Consider the following 15,207-nt stretch of genomic DNA (forward strand, 5'->3'; position numbering starts at 1 on the left):
AAAAAAAATGTCTACTCAAAAAGTGAACATCCTTCAAAATAAAGTTATTAAGGTATGTATTTTTTAATTATTATTAAATTAATAACTAATAATAAAATTTATCAACAGCCTATGGAGGATGAGGAAACTAACTTTAGTCTACCTTCATTGATTGATTCCGAATCATTGTTGCAAGAGGTAATTTTTTTATTCAATTTTTTTCCGATTATTGATAAGTTTATATTTATTAAAATTGTAATTTTTATTAATAATAGAAACTTAATTATTTTCAGATTGGATTTATGGAACAGGTGGACGACAATGAGGAAGCGGAGGCCTTTACCACCCAGCCGCCAACTAGGGGTAAAGGCAAGGGCAAGGGCAAGGGTAAAACAATTACAACACCTCCAGAGGCGTCTCCATGTTCCTCGACTTCCTCATTTTATATGGAGGATGAAAAATCTTCAGTTGATCAAATTCAACAAGAATTTGAAACTAAAGTTAAGCATATGTACCAGGATATTATAAAAATGAATAAAAAAATTGACATAAAAATTCAAAAAATTAACAAATATTTAGTGGTAAAGCAACAATTAGTTAGGAAAAAAAAACAAAATTTAGTAGAATTAGAAAAATTAGAAAAAATAGTAGATAAAATGTGTTTTAGTGTATAGTTTTATGTATAAATAAAAAATATACTTAAAAAATAAATTTGTTTTATTTTACATTGTTTGTAACCTAAAGTACAGAGAATTTTCAATTAAAAATTATTATTAAAATATAAAAAAAAATCAAACAACACAACCGGATAATGTGTCTCCTATTTAATGTGATGTTTTGTTGTCATCGCTTTTTATTTCACCCAACACAGCCGGATGCTGTGGCTCTTATTTAACACAGTGTTTTGTTGACATCTTTCTTTATTTTTTGTTTCATTAATAGATTATTTAACACAGGATCGATAATTTTCCTTAATTCACTAATTCGTTTTTGAAATCTTAATCTATCTCTAGCATACATTTCCCAGGCTGATTTTCGAAAGTCATCAGTGTCATCTAAATTATGAATAATAACTTTATCACTAAATTTAACTTTCTTCATTATTGATTGTTTTTTCTATTGTGATTATAGCTCTTGTCATTTAATTAAGATAAAATAATCAAATTTTACGTATCTAATTAATATTTTATTCCCCACTCATAAACAAACAAAACACCACATATTCACTTTTATAAAAGTTTATTTATATTTTAACACTTTGAATTTTTTTATTAATTTCATACATTGCAATTAAATATTTTAAGTTTTTTATTGACTGTATATGTGACAATAATAACAAATTTTTCTTCTTATTCACTACTTTCAGATCTTGAACAAATTTCTTCTGATTTTTCATTGTTGTCACCTTTATTCTTCAATGAAAGATATATTTGTTGTTTTGCCAACGTTCCCCCGACTAATCATAAAAATTGTTTTTCCGTCTCTTAACTCCTGGTTAAGAGTTGTAATGGCCTCTTCAGTGAATTGCGATGTAAAACGCTGGGGTAAGGATGTTTTAAAATCCCCACAATCAACCACAACTTGTTTACCAAACTGTGAATCCTCTTTACTAAACCGATTAACTTGAAATTTTTTATTAACTTCCAGCTGGCTTGATTTTACAAACGGCACGAAAAAAGTTGTTTCATTAACACTTTGCAAAAATGAACTCATATTAAAAGTCTTTAGCAAAATATTCTTACTGTTGATATTAAACTGATATCAAACGATAAATCTTCCTTAATTAATACTCCATATCCCCTCCTTGTTAACAAAATAACGCCCACTATTTCTTACGCAATACCCTACCCTCAAACAAAACACATTTCCAAGTCACAAACAATGCAAATTTTTTATCTTTTATTAGAATTCAACAATTAGATTGAAAATATTTTTTATGATTTACTTACTATAAAATGCAATGCACGCACAGAGATATGAAACTCCATTACCTACCTCAATGTTATGTACATGAACACATACACACAACACCTGTTTGGAAAAATATAGGTCACGCAAAATACCGCTTACTTACATTAATCAAAAACCATGTATTTGATGGAACCAAAACGGATGTAATGATCAGATAATTTACTCTGAATCAAAAACTATGTTTTGACTAATCTACAAACGCAAATTAAAACTAGCGTTTTGATCGCGACATGACTGATACAGTTGAAGGTCACGCAAAACACATGAGTCTAAAACGTGATTTTTGAGTGAGCCAGAACCAGCACTATATAACTACTACTACCCGGTAACGTCAAACAAGTACGACAATTTATGGGCCTTGCTGGATATTTCCGCAAATTTGTTCCTAACTTCGCTTGCCGTACCGCATGTATTAACAATCTGACCAAAAATGGTGTTCCATTTCTGTGGACTACAGAACACGAAAACGCTAAACAGTATGTCGTCCAGTGTCTTACGTCAGAACCACTTCTAGTGATTTTTAATCCAGATTTTCCCACTGAACTCCATACGGACGCTAGTTCAATCGGGTATGGGGCAATTCTTATTCAAAAATATGATGGTCAGAACAAAGTGGTTGCTTATTACAGCAAGAGAACTTCTCCTTCTGAATCTAAATACCATTGCTACGAATTGGAGACTTTAGCGATCGTCAAAGCTCTTCGACACTTCCGAGTTTACTTGATTGGGATCAAATTTACCATTGTTACCGATTGTAATGCTGTGAAAGCCACAGTGAATAAAAAGGAGATTCTTCCTCGCGTTCCTCGATGGTGGACATACCTGCAAGATTTCAATTATGAAATTGTGTACCGTAAGGGGTCTTCTCTCAGTCATGTTGATTTTCTAAGCCGAAACCCTGTGTCTGTTCTGCGGGTATCACCCCACGAATCTTGGCTTCACATACAACAAAAAGGTGATGCCGAAGCACAGCAAATGTTGAATGATCTGCGTGAGGGTAAATTGGACCCTAAGCAATATTTAGAAAAAGAGGGTTTGCTCTATCATCAGCAAGTTTCCGGGAAATCAAAGGTCTTGCGTTATTTTGTTCCGCGGCAGAGTCGTCTTGGCTTACTCAGACTGTTTCATGACGAGCAATGTCATGTTGGTGCCGACAAGACTATCGCCTCGATTAATAAACATTTTTGGTTTCCTCATCTGCAACAATTTGTACACAAATATGTAAAACACTGCTTAGTGTGCGCAATCAAAAAGACTCGCACAAGACCTTTACAAGGTTTCATTCGATCGCCTGAAAAACCTACTGTGCCTCTTCATGTTGTTCACATTGATTGCCTAGGTCCGTTGTCTGTCTCTTCTCAGAAATGTAAATACGTCTTGGTGGTCGTTGATGCATTCACAAAGTACTGTCACTTGATACCTCTGAAATCTGTTACTGCCTACGAGACTCAACAAGCGTTACAAACTTTCATCGGCTGTTTTGGCACACCTCGAGTCGTCATTGTTGATAGTGGAACTAATTTTCACAATCTCTCTGTGTGCAAATTTTTTGATGAGTTTCATATTGACTATCATTTCATCACACCTGATGTGCATCGTGCTAACGGTCAAGTAGAAAGATATATGCGCACCATTATGAACCTTATTCGCATCGAGACGCAAATAAGGGAGGAATGGCCGAACGTTCTATGGAAGATCCAACTAGTCCTCAACACCACGGTCCAGAAGTGACCCAGATGACTCCCCTAAGAGCCCTGATTGGAATCGAATCTACTACTCCCCTGATTCGTGCAGCTCTGAATGATCTCGCGTGTGATTTGTCACCAGTACGAAATTTACAAGCCGACCGAGAGCGTGTTAGAGAGAAGTTGCAAAACGCCAAGAGTACTGAAATCGACAACCTGAACAAGAAGAGACGAGATCATGTCAAATACTCTGTTGGTGACTTTGTGCTGTTACATCGGGCGAGTAAGATGCATGCCAGTAAAACTGACTTTGAGTATTTAGGACCGTATGAAATCATGAACATTACCGATCAAGATCGATATGAATTGAAAAGGGTGGGTGCTCGAAAGCACAAAATTATTAAGGCAGCCAAGGAACAGTTGCGTTTATGGCCGAACGAGTGGAATGTGGCGGCAGAAATGAGTGAGCTTTTAGACATGCTTGATGTTGACCGAGGAGTACTTTAGGTACGTAATCTCATAAATTTTGTCGCACTGTTGAAAGCCTCGCGCTTTACATTATTGTCATTCTGAATGTTGAAATGTTGAAAGCCCCGCGCTTTACACGAAGTTCAAGTTTCAAATGTTGACGCTGAAAGCCTCGCGCTTTGCAGAGTGTTGAAAGCCTCGCGCTTTGCAGAATGCTGAAAGCCTCGCGCTTTGCAGAATGTTGAAAGCCACGCGCTTTACATGATTTTTGGAACGAAATGTTGCATGTTGAAAGTCTCGCGCTTTACATGAATTTGTGGTGAAACTGTTGAAAGTCTCACGTTGAACGTGAAGTGTGAGTCTAGAGTGACGAGTTATTATGTTCTGTGATGAGTTTGGCAATGAGATGTGTCATCTAATAACTCCTTTTGTATCTAGACGATGACTTGCCTTCCGGAAGCTGGATCGCCCTTTTGGTGAGCTTCGAGAGCGAAGCTCCTGTCAGTCTGGCCGTGTTAGCAACTAGAATCTGCATTTGAATTTGTCGCTTCAGAATCCGGGAAGTCCCGAGCCGCTGCCTGTCCAAGTCGTCGTATTGGGGAAGGACACTTCACTTGCGAACGAACTGGCCTGGGATACACAGCCGCTCATTGTCTTGTTCTTAGTTCTTTGTTTTAAATTTTGAGTTTATTCTGTTCTGTGTTGAGTTCTAATACAACTTTTTGTAAAAGCTATTAATAGCAAACATTTTAATATCTAGAATTTTCGTAAATTTGCTCGAGCAAAACACCTTAAATACCTTCACAAAAAAAATAACATTTCCTAACTTATTGCACAAATAGCTACAGGGTTATTCTAAATGATTGTAGTCGAAGTGAGCGTGAAAACTGAATGTAAAATTTATAATTGCCGCTCCACATAAAAAAACATCAAAATGATGTGAAAATATTGAGTTCTTTTGCACCCAATTTAACTCTCGTGTGTGAACGGTGTGTACTCACTTATTCGGATTCAATCGTTAATTTAACGAAAATAAATAAAATTCTCATCACCGCACTTTTCACCTAAAAAATGACAGTGACAGCGACAAAATTGACAGTTCACATTAAAGCGGCAAAAATTTAATAACATGGGCATGGCCTACTTCGACTACAATCATTTAGAATAACCCTGTATATTGTTACACAGGCAAAGTTAAATGGCCGTCTGCAAACTTTCCAAACCGAAAGGCATTAGTCAAACACCCTAATGAGATTCGGCAACGTTTTCGAATCATCGCTGCATTCCACTTTCATCACCAATTAATTGAGTACAACCCCTAATCGTAAATTCGTCCAAGTACTACCCTGTAAACTTACAGTTTACAGATACATACATATAGAACGAAAATGATGATTGACAGGGGTCTGTTTATGTCGCTTATCGGCATCTCAACAGGCGTAATAATTACTATTGCCTTGCCATAAAATCGCTGCAGCTCTGGGAGAACTATACGCAGAGCGATCTCCGGAAAGATACCATTCTGGGCCACGTCAGCGGAGAAATAGACAGAACCGGACTCAAAATTTTAGAAAACAATAAAAATATACAAATCAATTATCTCCGTTAATACAAACATTTTACTAAGAAGATTTAGGCTAAAATTCTTAAGAATAATGTGTAGTACCTCGTGTTACAAGGAACGCCTCAACTTAGAAAATACCCTGTATACCACTCTAAAGATGAACTTTTAACATTACGCCAAATTAAGTGAAATTGAAATGTCCGTCGCAACCGTTGTCCTTAGTTTATTTATTATCGAGAAACTTAACAATACACACAAGTAGGAAGGAACATAGTGAATAGGTACGGTCGCGATCAATACATTTTGGACATCGTACTGTCATACATTCCAAAACGACCTTTATGTATTAATAACCTTAATTTTGATTGTTGTGTCAATTTTGAAAATGTGAATGTCAGATTTACCGACAAAACATTCAAGGAGTTTTAAAGATCAGACAAATGGAATACAACACTGTATTCTACGTTGAAAATACAACCGGCAACGCTGTTTGGTGAAAAATGCGTCAGATTGTATTTGTTAGGTTATTTGTCGATTTCCGTTTTGGCAACTCAAAATTTTAGAATAAAGGAAAAGAATGAAAACTTTTTTAAAATGCAGCAAGTAGGTAGAAAATCAAATTCTAAAAGCAAAATAAACTTATAAACTAATTTTAATGTTTTCGAATCATGTTTATAAAATAATTACATTGCCAACTTTGGTTATAAGAATCCCCAATTTAGAAACGTTTTTACTTTGCCAACATAATTCAAGAGGTGGTGGAAATTTAGAATTGAGACAAACAATATGTGCACTTTTTTTTCATTTTACTAGAAAATGTGTGTTGTTAACATGTGTGATTTTATTAAAGTGTCTATTTGTTTCGATTTATATTCACATTTTTCACATTTAAACCATAGTGTATTTTTGGAAGGTGGATGTTTTGCAAATATGTGAGTTTTTAAAGGTCCTGTTTCTTTAGTTTTATATTCACATTTACCACACTTGAACCATAGGGTTTCATCGATGGGCATGTGTTGTACAAGATTATGTTTTGTTAAATTACTCTTGTGTTTAGTTTTGAATTCACATTCATCACACTGAAACCATTCTATTTCATCGATGGGCATGTGTTGTACAAGATTATGTTTTGTTAAATTACTCTTGTGTTTAGTTTTGAATTCACATTGATCACAATTAAACCATTTTATATTTTGGGCATATGTATGCCTTACACGTACGTGCCTTGGTAACATTCCCCGTTGTTTAGTTTTATACAGGGTGTTTGAAAATTGCTAGTACAAAAAAAAACTGTGGCATTTAGAAGCCCTAAGAAATCCAAAAAAACAAATTTTAATTTTTTTAAACAAAAGGGATAAAGTAACCCTATCCCAGCATATTTTACGTCTCAGGCGGGGCAGTATTTTTTAAACCTTGGTAACCAAGCCTGATAATGAAGGACTATACAACAATATGAAAAATAAATATTTTTTTGCAAGATTTTGGCAACTAACAGTGGTGCTAACAATTTTAACCCAATTTTTAGTAATTTTTATCTCGAAAACTAGAGGACTTTTATTAAAAAAAATTTTTGCCTATGACCTTAACTCACCATCACCAATTACCGGTATTTTTTTGTACTAGCAATTTTCAAACACCCTGTATTCACAAAAGTTACACTTAAACCACCGTATTTCATTAGGAGACGTGTGTTTCATCGATTCGTGAAATTTTAAAATTACTTTTTGCTTAGCCTTATATTCACATTTATCGCACTGAAACCATTCTATTTCATCGCCGGGCGTATGTCGGTAAAGTTGATGTTTTCTTAAATCTGCCGCTTGTTTAGCTTTATATTCACATTCACTACACTTAAACCATTTCATTTCATCAACGGGCGTGTGTCGTAAATGTTTATGCATTTTGAAATATCTCATTTGTTTAGTTTGATATTCACATTTATCGCACTCAAACCATTCTATATTTTCGAAGGGCGTGTGTCGTGTAAGTTTATGTTTTTTCAAATTTCCCGCTTGCTTAGTTTTATATTCACATTCTTCGCACTTAAACCATTCTATTTCATCGACGGGCGTGTGTTGCGTAAGTTTATGTCTTTTTAAATTCCCCGTTTGCCTGGATTTGTATTCACACTGATCACACCTAAACCAATTTAATTGTGTTGGCGAGAGTTTCACTTCGTTGCGGGTATCTAAACTGGCCATTGCACTCATGGGTATGAAACGTAGATACGGCAAAAGCAGGCAAAGGGGAACATTTAGTTTGTGGGTGCCACGACGAACTGGTTGGGGTAAGGGGATATAAACAACCAATAATATGCAAGTATTTTGATTTGAGCGCGCTGACGCCCGATTGACATTTCTGATTTGACAAGATGACATTCGTTTCGCGCCAAATTCTTTGTTTTGGTTTTGTCGTGTTTAGTTTTCTTGGTTAGCGTCGGTTAAGTGAGTGTCGGTTTTAATTTTTTAGGAAGAAGGATACGCAATTCCAGAGTTAATCGGCAAAGAAATTGTTATGTAGGTCATTCTAGGTAAGCATAAAGAAAATGCTTTCAATAAAATGGGAAACTTTAAGAAAGCTATCCGACATGTGTTTCATGTTTGTACATTAAATCTATTTTTCAGGTCGGTCAACAAACAGGAACCAAGGATTATCAAATGAAATTCTTGTCACACAGCCTCAACAAGTAAAGTTAAGTTGATAAATACAGATACTGCACTTGATTAAGTTTTATGTTTTTATTCCAGAGTCAAGTCCATCTGATCACTGCTTTTTGTTTGTATTGTCTGTTACATCGAAGCTAGTTTACCATGGAAGCTGTTGGTCGTAAGAAATATTGCTGCAAGTATCCAGGATGTGACAACTGGTACTTACTGGTTTTATTAGGTGATGTGATAATAATGTTTTCATTTTTTTTTTTATATTGAAGAGTTTTTTATTTTGGTTTATAATGTTTTATTATGTTAATAGAATATATTTTGGTTAATATGTATTACATATTTTATAAGATTTCTTTTTATACATCATATTTTGTTACTTTGAAATATTTTATAATAAATGTTTATTTTTGTACTGTACATTCATCTTTCATTTATAGTGATAGTTTTATTTTTGTGCTTTTAACTGAAATTATTAATTTGATTTTACCGAACATTGGTAAACTACTCTTGTTCGATGAAATCAAATTAATAATTTTAGTTAGTACTGCCACGACGACACAAGGAGGCGCTGACGTTGTGCCTCCAGTTCAAACTTAGGGAGTTTTCACTTCTTAAGAGTAAGTGTTCTGTGATTGCACTATTAACTTATTGCACTATAAGATATTAGGCTTATTACTTTAAAATGAAAACTTTGCACATTAAAGCTGTTTTTAAAACACGTATCTGACACGTATGTAGGTCAGTACGTACGTATCGTGCAAAGAACATGGAGAAATTGTAACTTGAACCTTGAACTCATTCTAACCTCCCTCCCTAACCTAACTAAAAAAGGCGGGTAAGGTAAAACAGTGTGGCCAGATTTCTGACAGCCAAATATTGACATAACCTTAGTTTCTGCAGGTTTCTCGAGGCCTTCGCAATTTATCACTTTGTGCAAATTTGTCTTCTTTGAAACAATTTACAAGTCATTACATTGACAAATCTCTCTGTATGACAGATCGTGAAGTGACTTCACAAAGTGAATCAACTGTTATTGTTGTTGAGGAATATAATTATACAGTTCATCAAAAGAATAAGAGAGATTTGTATACTCTCAAGTTTACTATGCCTGCACCCACAATGATTTAAAAGGTATCTTTCAGATATTCGGTCTGATGTGTGTATATTTAATAACATTTGATTCAATTTTAGGTTATCAAAAAAATAACAAAGTGAGGACTGGAAAAGCTGGAGGGTCTGTTAAGATGCAGGTATTTGCCCATCAAGATATTTTATAAAGTTTTTTATCAATGGTAACCAGTAACCACTAGAATTATATTTTACTATTTAAGTGATTTATTTATTCATGCTGCTGAAATTTAAGGTGTAATAATTGTCAATTTGCAAAAAACCTATGTTGGTCATGAAGTGGAAGTACAGACTCGACATTGATCTAATGAAAACAGAAATCAGAATTGTAATTGTTGAAAATTAAGAGCAGGCATAACAACAGATAGAATTTTAGAAGATGCAAGGAAGCAATGCAGTGAACAATTATCATGAGAAAATTTATTAAATAGGAAAGATGTGAATTATTTGTTTACCAAACATAACATTGACGAAAAAAAAGACATGGATGAAATGATTGTAACAGCACTAAAAGTTCAAAAAGTTCCTTTTTGAACAAGATAAGAAATAAGATATGCTGTATTATAGGTTAAAACATATTTACAAAAATTAATTAAAATTTGTGAGTAAATTTTGTCTCATCAATTGTCATAATGTTAGTGCAACTTTATTTCCAATTTTCGCTTTTTACACTCTCCAAGATTTGCCCAAGGCTTTAAATCTGCCTTATTTAAGACAATTTAAGATAACACTTGCAGTATTTTCGTGAGTTCAAAAAAAATACGAAAATTAATTTCATAACCTCACTTTTAACAACAATTGACTTGCAAATGAAAACTTAATCAATACAACTGGAATTTTGGAGGTTTATTAGAACCAGTTAATTGGAATGGCTTCACATCAAACTTGGCCAGCATGTGAAGATTTTACATACATGAAAGTTTGGGAAACGATTAAACAAATGGAGGAAACTCGAACAGTAAAATTACCTCTGAAGAAAATAAATCGCGAGGACTTTTTCAAAAAATTTCAGTAAAACGGATTCTGAATAACAACTGGCGAATTCTAAATTACAAATGACGGACTTTGAATTACAATTTACGCTAAAGGCCGTGTAGCACCCCATAGTACTTTTTTACACGAAAAATCTTGAAAGTTGTACTTTTTTTGCATCATCTTATACAGTGCGCCGTAAAATTAACGCATAATTTAGAAAATTAATCGTATTCCTTTTTAGAAAATTTTTCACTGCCATTTGGAAACCAAAAATGTTCATTCGGATTATCTTAAAGTTTAAATCCGATACTCATTAGAAAACCACTTTTCATAATGCATCATTTAAAATTTAAATTTACAGGCTTTTTTAGTTTTTACACAGTATGCGCTAATTTTGCGGCGCAGTGTAGCATCTCCATGGAAATCTAGCAACAACACAAAGAAAAAACCAGAGTTTAATTCAATCGAACAAAGAGTAACATTAAACGATGAGAAAATTCAGCAAAACAGATCGCCACATTCAACAATGTTAAAATAAGCAAATCAAAACGCAACATTAAACAATGAGCAAATAAAAGAGCACAAAGCGCAAAGTTAAATAACGATAAAATAAAACGCTTTAAATGGCACAAATCCAATAATCGCTGGTAATGTTAAACAAAAAGAAAATGGCGGGTCGGGTGCCGTTAGAAAATGTTAGTGAAAGAAAAAAACAAAATGGACGCACGCGGTTCGGACGACGGCCCCGAATTTTCGAAATCACCAGATTGCTAAAAAAAATAAACCTCCCGGGAGAAAGATAACGCTTAAAATTAACAAATGGGCGCTTATTAAAGAAACAGCATGCAACAAAATGAAATCTACAACATACCCTTACCACGTGGTCCTGGTCCCAAAAACAAAACACAAAAAAAGGCAACGAAAGTGGGATAAATTACCCAGGTGAATTAAAACGTCGAATTCCTCACGGGGGCATAAAATATCTACTCGGGACGGTAGTGAAATTGATTCTGATTTAACTTACAAATTTGAGAAACTGGATCGCTCTTCGCAAGGTGTGTTCGTTTCGAAAAACCAAACAAAAGTGACCTCTCCCCTTCAACCACGCGCGTCAGAGACCCGCTTCATCCCCGCTATATTTCCGCTCTCCGAGTTGCCAACTCCCCAGGATTACCGACCCCATCCCTTAGTTACTAGTCTAGCCGCTAGTACCTTCACATTTGGCGCGCTCTCGTGGTGGTACCGGTAATTAAAATTTAAATTTTAAACTGGGTCACTAGCACTACATCACACTTAAACAATTTTAATTTTGTTCCAGAAAGTCTCACTTTGTTGTGGGTATTTGAACTGGCCATTGCACTAACTTATTGTAGATATTATGGGCTTCTTATTTTAAATCCACATTAAAGCAGTTTTAAAAACATGTATTTTATACATACAGGTGTCCCAGAGTTGCGAAAAAGCTCCATAACTTGTTTGTTATTAAAGATATCAACTTTTTCTTTTTTCTAGATGATAGCTACGCTTATACTGCATATTCGGAAAATATTGCGGTACAATTCAATATCCTAAACTGTCGAAAAAGTTGTGAAAAAAATATTTTAAAGTGCGCCGGAATAATAGTACGTCGAGCGGTCGCCAGAATAGCGTCCCTGTCGGCTCAACCAGCATCTGAGCAAATTCCGTTACAGTGCGACATTTACAAAATAGTCGAAGAAAAACATTTTGAACAATTCTTTTGATAATTTCTGTTAAAAGTGATACTTCTAACACTAAAATTAATGAAAAATAGTCAACTTTTTTTAATGAAATTGAAAAAAAATATATTAATATGTGTTTCTAGAGTTTACGAACCTAATTTAGAGAATTGGCAACGAACTTTTTTGTTCCACTCAGTATATACCTATTGACATATTATTTTGTCTTGGAAAAATAGGGTAAAGTAAAAGCATTCCTCGATGTCCAATAAAATTTCTGTTTAAAAACATTTCGATCGTTAAAAAGCACATCGTCATATAACTTGCCTCGCGTACAAACGTGAGCCACAAGCTCGAAGCTAAATAGCGAAGCAGCAACCTATAGTTGTACATTTTTGAACAATAAAAACTTTAACTGATACAAATAAAAACCATCGTCTAAATTTAGATATCCTTGAGAGAAAAAGAATACAAACAGCATAAATTGCCCGTGATTCAATTATAGATTATTTTGATTGATATTAAATAACAAAAGGGTGAACGTACCTATCGGAGCAAAAAACTCGAACGGCCACCAACAGCTCTGACCGCTCGAAAGTGAATTTTTGTGCAAGAACAGTCACCACCGCAGCTCAGCCTTTCGAGCGATTGCGGCAAAATTAAATCGAAAATTGGAATCCATCGGGCGAAGCGAAAAAGGCCGGATCGGGTACTCACATGAGGTGCCGCCTCTGAAGAAATCGCATCCTTAAAAAATCGTTCGCCGCAGTGCTCCGGAGCTTGGTCTTGCACTTGAAACACACACAAAGTGGCGCGAGATGATCGCCGAGGAAACCGAGACGCGTCTCGAGAGGTACCGCTTTCGCAGTACAACACGATGGAATGGACCGTCTAGTACTGGAACCTCTATTTATACCCTCTGTTCAAAGCCACCAAGAAGGAGCCCTTAGAGTCGCCCCCTCGAATTTCTTCTCCACGCCGACAGAAAAGGGCAGCTCTTATCTGCAACATCATCGAGTCTGGAGCTTCGCCGAGTGTGACAACCTTCGGCTATTAGTACCCTTTGGGACCAGTTTTACGCCGAAATCGGATCGAGGCGCCGGACGAGCTGAAGAATCGCCAAAGCGGATTTGGTTTTTTTTTTTTCGAAAATAAATTCGTTTTATTGACAAAAATTCGTTCACGTGTTTGACCACTCGTTCCGCGTACGAGCAGCGGCTGATGTCCTGAAGCATTTTTTGTGAGCGTGCGACCTCCTCGGGGTGGATATCGAGCAAAATCTTTGGGGAAGAGTGCAAAATTCGTGCGGATAAAAGAGTTGGGGCAGAATAATAGCGGAAGTGCCTCAGAGGAAGCTGTTATCTTTGTAGCTTCCCACTCCTACGTTACCTCGTGTATAATTAATCTTCTTTTGATTTCCCTATTTCATGAATACTTTACTTTATTTAGAACACGGACTAATTCCGAACGTACTATACCGGATATATAGTGGTAGGTTTTATCTTTCACAGATGTGTTGACGCTCACAAATAAAAATAGTTTTATCACGATACGTTGTCCGGTTTTGACAAAACAATAATTTTTCGGATCGTTGTGCTTTCATTCAAAATCCTGCCCGCCGAAAATAAGACGCTGTAGGGATATCCATAGATAAAATAATAAAGATAAATAGAATGCAGTCTCTTGATTTTTTTTTGAGCAGCAAATGTGGCGTCATCTGTTGAGTTGTGGACGGTACAATATTCCATAGCCTACTGGATGTTTTCCATTATTACTTTATTTTTATTATTTAATAATTTAAAAAAGATAACAAAAAAAAACAGGTATTTTTTATTTTCAACATCTTATACATTTCTACAGCGTAGGAAGTGCAAAAAATTCTCTTAATTTTGAATAAGCTCTCCTAGATTGTTTGTAAAACGCCAATGCTAAGATTTTATTTTCTGTAGTGTATTTGCGCGCTTTTAGTTTAACGTCTCTTTTTTTCGATTGTACCAAACACAAATGTATTGCATCATCCCCCAAAACTTTACCTTTTAACTTCATTTCAAATTTTGAGAATAATTTCACACGGCATTTGATTTTTTCAACAGAAAACTGGTTACTTTCTTTTGAAGTTTATATTTGGTTACCGGATATCTCGTAAGAAATTGTAAGAAGTCAATTCGGGAATTCTTTTTTCGTAATTTCCATGAATAATAATCCTTGTTGGATCATCCTCATTTTCTAAAAAGTTTGAAGGTGATTATTATAGAATTTTGATTCTAAATAGTTTTCACTTTACCCATTGGAATTTGTAAGCTAGGTATTGCCGTATTTTTCACTCTATTGTTCGTGTCGTAATCGAAAAGTCTGAAATGTGGATGCTCAAACCGTATATCCATTGTAAACTTTCATTTGATCGATTTCGAAGAGATAAACATTGCCCATTCTTCGTAACCATTCCCGAAACCGCGCAGGATATTTTAAAGGATTGTGAAAATATGTGGCGGGTGCTAGCACTTTTGAACACTACATAGCTTCATAGTATTACAGTTTTAGCCACAAACACGAATTGTCGTATTTAAATTTTTAGAAAAGACGTGATAACAGTACTTCGTGACATGAAAGTAAATGAAATGAATTGAGACAACTTTGATTTCAAAAGTTTAAATCTTCCTTCCAAATTTGCGCCATCTCTTGGCTTGTGGACGGTGCGATAAACCATTACCATGGATTCTGTTGCAGAAAATTGATAGGCCTCTTTTCATTCTATTTGTCTTTATTTTCTCTATGGGGATATCTATGGCCCCTACAACTAAGTTATGGTACCGACATCTGGCTGGCCCAGAATATGGTTGGTAACGCTGAAGTCACTATATGTCATCAATAAAGCTGGCTATGATTTACATTTCATTAATTGTTCTGTCACTTCATACTGTCATTGCGTTGTAAAATCATTATTGTAAAATGTAAAACCACTCATTGTAAATAAAAATGCCCAGTTGTTTCATTACTAGTTGTAAAAATACACATGAGAAGGGATTTAGCTTATACAGAATCCCGAAAATTCCTGAGCGTCGTGGTAAGTGGTTAGAAGT

At 35.1% G+C, this 15,207-nt stretch overlaps 2 long non-coding RNA genes across 4 annotated transcripts; both read left to right on the forward strand.

The window, feature by feature from the left end:
• The first annotated feature begins 1,676 nt into the window (after positions 1-1,676).
• Positions 1,677-4,837, forward strand: LOC138136165 (uncharacterized). Its single transcript, XR_011161188.1, has 2 exons — positions 1,677-4,142; positions 4,542-4,837. It is a non-coding gene; the product is annotated as an uncharacterized lncRNA (long non-coding RNA).
• A 3,123-nt stretch (positions 4,838-7,960) lies between these two features.
• LOC138136163 (uncharacterized) lies at positions 7,961-9,898 on the forward strand. 3 transcript variants are annotated; one of them, XR_011161187.1, is made up of 5 exons: positions 7,961-8,197; positions 8,292-9,167; positions 9,219-9,458; positions 9,519-9,619; positions 9,691-9,898. It is a non-coding gene; the product is annotated as an uncharacterized lncRNA (long non-coding RNA). The 3 variants fall into 3 exon arrangements; XR_011161185.1 differs by having other exon boundaries at positions 9,519-9,577; XR_011161184.1 differs by having other exon boundaries at positions 9,519-9,898.
• Positions 9,899-15,207: the final 5,309 nt, after the last annotated feature.

The sequence above is a fragment of the Tenebrio molitor genome, chromosome 8 (genome assembly GCF_963966145.1).
Source record: "Tenebrio molitor chromosome 8, icTenMoli1.1, whole genome shotgun sequence".
Classification (NCBI taxonomy): Eukaryota; Metazoa; Arthropoda; class Insecta; order Coleoptera; family Tenebrionidae; genus Tenebrio; species Tenebrio molitor.